Genomic DNA, 8,509 nt, shown 5'->3' with positions numbered 1-8,509 from the left:
ACAACCAGTTATTGAGTGTAAGGGGGCAGTTACTTTTTCACACAGGGGAAATGGGTGTTGCATAACTTTGTTAATTAAATAAATAAAATAAGTATAATTTTTTCTTTTGTTATTTGTAAACTCAGGTTCCCTTTATTTAATATTTGGTTTTGGTTGAAGATCTGATAACATTCAATATCATAAATATGCAAAATAGAGAATCAGAAAAGGGGCAAATACTCCGAGCATGTGCTGACCAACTGGCAAGTGTCTTCACCAACATTTTCAACATGACCCTGACTGAGTCTGTAATACCAACATGTTTCAAGCAGACCACCATAGTCCCCGTGCCCAAGGACACTAAGATAACCTGCCTAAATGACTACCGACCCGTAGCACTGATGTCTGTAGCCATGAAGTGCTTTGAAAGGCTGGTCATGGCTCACATCAACACCATTATCCCAGAAACCCTAGACCCACTCCAATTTGTATACCGCCCCAACAGATCCACAGATGATGCAATCTCTATTGCGCTCCACACTGCCCTTTCCCACCTGGACAAGAGGAACACCTACGTGAGAATGCTATTCATTGACTACAGCTCAGTGTTCAACACCATAGTGCCCTCAAAGCTCATCACTAAGCTAAGGATCCTGGGACTAAACACCTCCCTCTGCAACTGGATTCTGGACTTCCTGACGGGCCGCCCCCAGGTGGTAAGGGTAGGTAACAACACATCTGCCATGTTGATCCTCAACACGGGGGCCCCTCAGGGGTGTGTGCTCAGTCCCCTCCTGTACTCTCTGTTCACCCATGACTGCATGGCCAGGCACGACTCCAACACCATCATTAAGTTTGCCGACGACACAACAGTGGTAGGCCTGATCACCTACAACGATGAGACAGCCTATAGGGAGGAGGTCAGAGACCTGGCCGTGTGGTGCCAGGATAACAACCTCTCCCTCAACGTGACCAAGACAAAGGAGATGATTGTGGACTACAGGAAAAAAAAGAGGACTGAGCACGCCCCCATTCTCATCGACAGGGCTGTAGTGGAACAGGTTGAGAGCTAACTGGTTCCTTGGTGTCCACATCACCAATGAATTATCATGGTCCAAACACACCAAGACAGTCATGAAGAGGGCACGACAAAGCCTATTCCCCCTCAGGAGACTGAAAAGACTTGGCATGGGTCCTCAGATCCTCAAAAAGTTCTACAGCTGCACCATCGAGATCATCCTGACTGGTTGCATCACCGCCTGGTATGGCAACTGCTCGGCCTCCGACTGCAAGGCACTACAGAGGGCAATGCGTACGGCCCAGTACATCATTGGGCCAAGCTTCCTGCCATCCAGGACCTCTATACGATGCGGTGTCAGAGGAAGGACCTAAAAATTGTCAAAGACTCCAGCCACCCTAGTCATAGACTGTTCTCTCTGCTACCGCACGGCAAGCGGTACCGGAGCGCCAAGTCTAGATCCAAAAGGCTTCTCGATAGCTTCTACCCCCAAGCCATAAGACTCCTGAACAGCTAATCATGGCTACCCGGACTATTTGCACCCCCACCCCATCTTTTTACGCTGCTGCTACTCTGTTAATTATTTATGCATAGTCACTTTAACTCTACCCACATGTACATATTACCTCAACTACCTCAACTAGCTGGTGCCCCCGCACATTGACTCTGCACCGATACCCCCCTGTATATAGCCTCCCTACTGTTATTTTATTTGACTTCTGCTCTTTTTTTCTCAACACTTTTTTGTTGTTGTTTTATTTTACTTTTTTATTAAGAAATAATGCATTGTTGGTTAAGGGCTGTAAGTAAGCATTTCACGGTAATGTCTACACCTGTTGTATTCGGCGCATGTGGCAAATAAAATTTGATTTGATTTGATTTCACGGTACTATGTGTTGATTACATAAATATTCAACCTCCTGAGTCATTACATGTTAGAATCACCTTTGGCAGTGATTACAGCTGTGAGTCATTCTGGGTAAGTCTCTAAGACCTTTTCACACTTGGATTGTATAACATTTGCACAGTATTCTTGTTACTGTCAAGTTTGTTGTTGATCATTGCTAGACAGCCATTTTCAAGTCTTGCCATAGATTTTCAAGATGATTTAAGTCAAAACTGTAACAAGGCCACTCATGAACATTCAATGCTCATGTTGTCGGGAGAGGTTGTCGGGAGAGGTTGTGTTTTCTCTAGCAGGAGGTAAGCTTGGCTTCTTATATGGTGTTGAGTAAAGCTTAAACCATGTATTTAGATTGTAGGTAGGTATTGTAGTTAGGTATTATAGGTAGTTTACTTAGGTAGTTATTGTAGGTTATTGTAGGTTATTGTAGGTAATTATTGTAGGTAAGTATTGTATTCGGCGGACCCCGGCGAAGCACGAGGCTAGCTAACCCACTACTTGGACCAACAAAGCTAGCTAGCGGGTAGCTACTGGTAACTTTTAGCAACTGTGGTTAGTTGTTTCCAATGTTATTTCACGCTTAAGAGTACCTGTGATTGAGCCAGCTAGCTGCCTACCATTCAGCTGTTTTTCTAACCTCATTATCCGAGGCATTAACGTTAGGTGGTTGGTAGCTGCTGTACTTAATTACAGCTACTGATTGCAGTCTGCCACCCAGACAGCTGGCGTCGGGTAAGTTTGGCTTTATACATAGCTTGGGCTTTGTCGAGTAAGGCTTAAACTATGTACAGTGGGGAAAAAAATTATTTAGTCAGCCACCAATTGTGCAAGTTCTCCCACTTAAAAAGATGAGAGAGGCCTGTAATTTTCATCATAGGTACACGTCAACTATGACAGACAAATTGAGGAAAAACAATCCAGAAAATCACATTGTAGGATTTTTTATGAATTTATTTGCAAATTATGGTGGAAAATAAGTATTTGGTCACCTACAAACAAGCAAGATTTCTGGCTCTCACAGACCTGTAACTTCTTCTTTAAGAGGCTCCTCTGTCCTCCACTCGTTACCTGTATTAATGGCACCTGTTTGAACTTGTTATCAGTATAAAAGACACCTGTCCACAACCTCAAACAGTCACACTCCAAACTCCACTATGGCCAAGACCAAAGAGCTGTCAAAGGACACCAGAAACAAAATTGTAGACCTGCACCAGGCTGGGAAGACTGAATCTGCAATAGGTAAGCAGCTTGGTTTGAAGAAATCAACTGTGGGAGCAATTATTAGGAAATGGAAGACATACAAGACCACTGATAATCTCCCTCGATCTGGGGCTCCACGCAAGATCTCACCCCGTGGGGTCAAAATGATCACAAGAACGGTGAGCAAAAATCCCAGAACCACACGGGGGGACCTAGTGAATGACCTGCAGAGAGCTGGGACCAAAGTAACAAAGCCTACCATCAGTAACACACTACGCCGCCAGGGACTCAAATCCTGCAGTGAAGACGTGTCCCCCTGCTTAAGCCAGTACATGTCCAGGCCAGTCTGAAGTTTGCTAGAGTGCATTTTGATGATCCAGAAGAGGATTGGGAGAATGTCATATGGTCAGATGAAACCAAAATATAACTTTTTGGTAAAAACTCAACTCGTCGTGTTTGGAGGACAAAGAATGCTGAGTTGCATCCAAAGAACACCATACCTACTGTGAAGCATGGGGGTGGAAACATCATGCTTTGGGGCTGTTTTTCTGCAAAGGTACCAGGATGACTGATCTGTGTAAAGGAAAGAATGAATGGGGCCATGTATCGTGAGATTTTGAGTGAAAACCTCCTTCCATCAGCAAGGGCATTGAAGATGAAACGTGGCTGGGTCTTTCAGCATGACAATGATCCCAAACACACCGCCCGGGCAATGAAGGAGTGGCTTCGTAAGAAGCATTTCAAGGTCCTGGAGTGGCCTAGCCAGTCTCCAGATCTCAACCCCATAGATAATCTTTGGAGGGAGTTGAAAGTCTGTGTTGCCCAGCGACAGCCCCAAAACATCACTGCTCTAGGGGAGATCTGCATGGAGGAATGGGCCAAAATACCAGCAACAGTGTGTGAAAACCTTGTGAAGACTTACAGAAAACGTTTGACCTGTGTCATTGCCAACAAAGGGTATATAACAAAGTATTGAGAAACTTTTGTTATTGACCAAATACTTATTTTCCACCATAATTTGCAAATAAATTCATTAAAAATCGTACAATTTGATTTTCTGGATTTTTTTTCCTCATTTTGTCTGTCATAGTTGACGTGTACCTATGATGAAAATTACAGCCCTCTCTCATCTTTTTAAGTGGGAGAACTTGCACAATTGGTGGCTGACTAAATACTTTTTTACCCCACTGTATTTAGATTGTAGTTAGGTATTATAGGTAGGCATCGTGGGCTGTATATTATTAGGTATTATACGTAGGCATCGTGGGCTGTTGTGGGTAGTTGTTGTATGTAGTTATTGTAGGTTACTTTTGTATTCGGCGGTGCCGGGTGTAGCACGAAGCTAGCTAGCTAACTCACCTCCTGGACTAGCTGTCGAGTAGCTATTAGCAACGGTAGCAACTAAATACAATATCCTTTTAGCCAGCTACATTCGTTTCGCAGCGACGCCGTTTTTCAAACAAAGTCAACACAGCAGCCATTGCTAGCTAGCCAACACTACCAGCTAGCTGTACTGTAGTAGCTAAATACAATATCTTTGTGCTAGCTAGCCAACGTTTAATTATTGCTACGTTATGAAAGAACTAGACACGGACACGAATTATCTGTTTAGTGTGTTAACACACTATTGGTAGTTTGTTGTAACCAAGTATTGGTGCTAAACTGTGTGTTATTGGATGCTAGCATGCTAGTTAGCTATGGCGTCATAGTTAGCTAGCTGAATAAAGTAAGTTGAGTCTATTCCTTGAAACATTGAACCGCTGTAGTTTACAACAATTCTAATTTCTAAAGTGGAAGTTGGGAGAGTTTTATTCGGGTGGTTCAGTGAAACAATTATAGTTTCTGAGGTGGAAGTTGGGAGAGTTATATTGTTTTGGTGAGGGAGGCCCTGCTCTCTCCTTTCCCAGATGTTTAGTTCATTTCATTCCGATCTCCTCTGCATTATTGTAGCCATCTGCTACAGCCTGTCAACTATGCCTCTGCCTATCCCTGTTCTCTCCTCTCCGCACAGGCTACACAAACGCCTCACACCGCGTGGCTGCTGCCTCTCTAACCTGGTGGTCCCTGCACGCACCACACACCTGGAGTTCCAGGTCTCAGGCAGCCTCTGGAACTGCCGTTCTGCTGCCAACAAGGCTGACTTCATCCCAGCCTATGCTACCCTCCAGTCCCTCGACTTCCTGGCGCTGACGGAAACATGGATTACCACTGAAAACACTGCTACTCCTACTGCTCTCTCCTCGTCTGACCATGTGTTCTCGCATACCCCGAGAGCATCTGGTCAGAGGGGTGGTGGCACAGGAATCCTCATCTCTCCCAAGTGGTCATTCTCAATTTTTCCCCTAACCCATCTGTCTATCTCCTCATTTGAATTCCACGCTGTCACAGTCACTAGCCCATTTAAGCTTAATATCCTTGTCATCTATCGCCTCCAGGTTCCCTTGGAGAGTTCATCAATGAGCTTGACGCCTTGATAAGTTCCTTTCCTGAGGATGGCTCACCCTTCACAGTTTTGGGGGATTTCAACCTCCCTACGTCTACATTTGACTCATTTCTCTCTGCCTCCTTCTTTCCACTCCTCTCCTCTTTTGACCTCACCCTCTCACCGTCCCCCCCTACTCACAAGGCAGGCAATACGCTTGACCTCATCTTTACTAGATGTTGCTCTTCTACTAATCTCACTGCAACTCCCCTCCATGTCTCCGACCACTACTTTGTATCCTTTTCTCTCTCGCTCTCCTCCAACACTACTCACTCTGCCCCTACACAGATGGTAACGCGCCGCCGCAACCTTCGCTCTCTCTCTCCCACTACTCTCTCCTCTTCCATCCTATCATCTCTTCCCTCTGCTCAATCCTTCTCCCTCCAATCTCCTGATTCTGCCTCCTCAACCCTCCTCTCCTCCCTTTCTGCATCCTTTGACTCCCTGTGTCCCCTATCCTCCCGGCCGGCTCGGTCCTCCCCTCCAGCTCCGTGGCTTGATGACTCATTGCGAGCTCACAGAACAGAGCTCCGGGCAGCTGAGCGGAAATGGAAGAAAACTAAACTCCCTGCCGACCTGGCATCTTTTCACTCCCTCCTCTCTGCATTTTCTTCATCTGTTTCTGCTGCTAAGGCCACTTTCTACCACTCTAAATTCCAAGCATCTGCCTCTAACCCTAGGAAGCTCTTTGCCACATTCTCCTCACTGCTGAATCCTCCCCCCCCCCCCCCCCCCCCCCCCCCCCCCCTCCTCCCTCTCTGTGGATGACTTCGTCAACCACTTTGAAAAGAAGGTTGACGACATCCGATCCTCGTTTGTTATGTCTAATGACACTGCTGGTCCTGCTCACACTGCCCTACCCTATGCTTTGACTTCTTTCTCCCCTCTCTCTCCAGATAAAATATTGCGACTAGTGACTGCAGGCCGCCCAACAACCTGCCCGCTTGACCCCATCCCCTCCTCTCTTCTCCAGACCATCTCCGATGACCTTCTCCCCTACCTCACCTCGCTGATCAACTCATCCTTGACCGCTGGCTATGTCTCTTCCGTCTTCAAGAGAGCGAGAGTTGCTCCCCTTCTCAAAAAACCAACACTCGATCCCACTGATGTCAACAACTACAGACCAGTATCCCTTCTTTCTTTTCTTTCCAAAACTATTGAGCGTGCCGTCTTTAGCCAACTCTCTTGCTATCTCTCTCAGAATGACCTTCTTGATCCAAAACAGTCAGGTTTCAGGACTGGTCATTCAACTGAGACTGCTCTTCTCTGTGTCACGGAGGCTCTCCGCACTGCTAAAGCTAACTCTCTCTCCTCTGCTCTTGTCCTTCTAGACCTGTCTGCTGCCTTTGATACTGTGAACCATCAGATCCTCCTCTCCACCCTCTCCGAGCTGGGCATCTCCGGCGCGGCTCACTCCTTGATTGCGTCCTACCTGACCGGTCGCTCCTACCAAGTGGCGTGGCGAGAAGCTGTCTCCGCACCACGTGCTCTCACCACTGGTGTCCCCCAGGGCTCAGTTCTAGGCCCTCTCCTTTTCTCCCTATACACCAAGTCACTTGGCTCTGTCATATCCTCACATGGCCTCTCCTATCATTGCTACGCTGACGATACACAACTAATCTTCTCCTTTCCCCCTTCTGATAACCAGGTGGCGAATCGCATCTCTGCATGTCTGGCAGACATATCAGTATGGATGACGGATCACCACCTCAAGCTGAACCCTGGCAAGACGGAGCTGCTCTTCCTCCCGGGGAAGGACTGCCCGTTCCATGATCTCGCCATCACGGTTGACAACTCCGTTGTGTCCTCCTCCCAGAGTGCGAAGAGCCTTGGCGTGACCCTGGACAACACCCTGTCGTTCTCCGCTAACATCAAGGCGGTGACCCGATCCTGCAGGTTCATGCTCTACAACATTCGGAGAGTACGACCCTGCCTTACACAGGAAGCGGCACAGGTCCTAATCCAGGCACTTGTCATCTCCCGTCTGGATTACTGCAACTCGCTGTTGGCTGGGCTCCCTGCCTGTGCCATTAAACCCCTACAACTCATCCAGAATGCCGCAGCCCGTCTGGTGTTCAACCTTCCCAAGTTCTCTCACGTCACCCCCCTCCTCCGCACACTCCACTGGCTTCCAGTTGAAGCTCGCATCCGTTACAAGACCATGGTGCTTGCCTATGGAGCAGTGAGGGGAACGGCACCTCCGTACCTTCAGGCTCTGATCAGTCCCTACACCCAAACGAGGGCATTGCGTTCATCCACCTCTGGCCTGCTGGCTCCCCTTCCTCTGCGGAAGCATAGCTCCCGCTCAGCCCAGTCAAAACTGTTCGCTGCTCTGGCACCCCAATGGTGGAACAAGCTCCCTCACGACGCCAGGACAGCGGAGTCACTCACCACCTTCCGGAGACATTTGAAACCCCACCTCTTTAAGGAATACTTGGGATAGGATAAAGTAATCCGGAGACATTTGAAACCCCACCTCTTTAAGGAATACCTGGGATAGGATAAAGTAATCCTTCTACCCCCCCCCCCCAAAAAAAATAATAAAATAAAATAAAAAAATGTGTAAAGTGGTTATCCCACTGGCTATAGGGTGAATGCACCAATTTGTAAGTCGCTCTGGATAAGAGCGTCTGCTAAATGACGTAAATGTAAATGTAAATGTAATGTCATCTTGGTAAGCAACTCCAGTGTAGATTTGGCCTTCTGTTTTAGGTTATTGTGATGCTGAAATGTGAATTTGTCTCCCAGTGTCTGGTGGAAAGCAGACTGAACCAGGTTTTCCTCTAGGATTTTGCCTGTGCTTAGCTCTATTCCATTTATTTTTATCCCCAAAAAACTCCCTAGTCCTTGCCGATGAAAAGCATACCCATAACATGAAGCAGCCACCACCATGCTTGAAAATATGAAGAGTGGTACTTTACTTTAG

The sequence above is a fragment of the Coregonus clupeaformis genome, chromosome 5 (genome assembly GCF_020615455.1).
Source record: "Coregonus clupeaformis isolate EN_2021a chromosome 5, ASM2061545v1, whole genome shotgun sequence".
Classification (NCBI taxonomy): domain Eukaryota; kingdom Metazoa; phylum Chordata; class Actinopteri; order Salmoniformes; family Salmonidae; genus Coregonus; species Coregonus clupeaformis.
Note: the sequence above shows the minus strand (reverse complement) of the source record.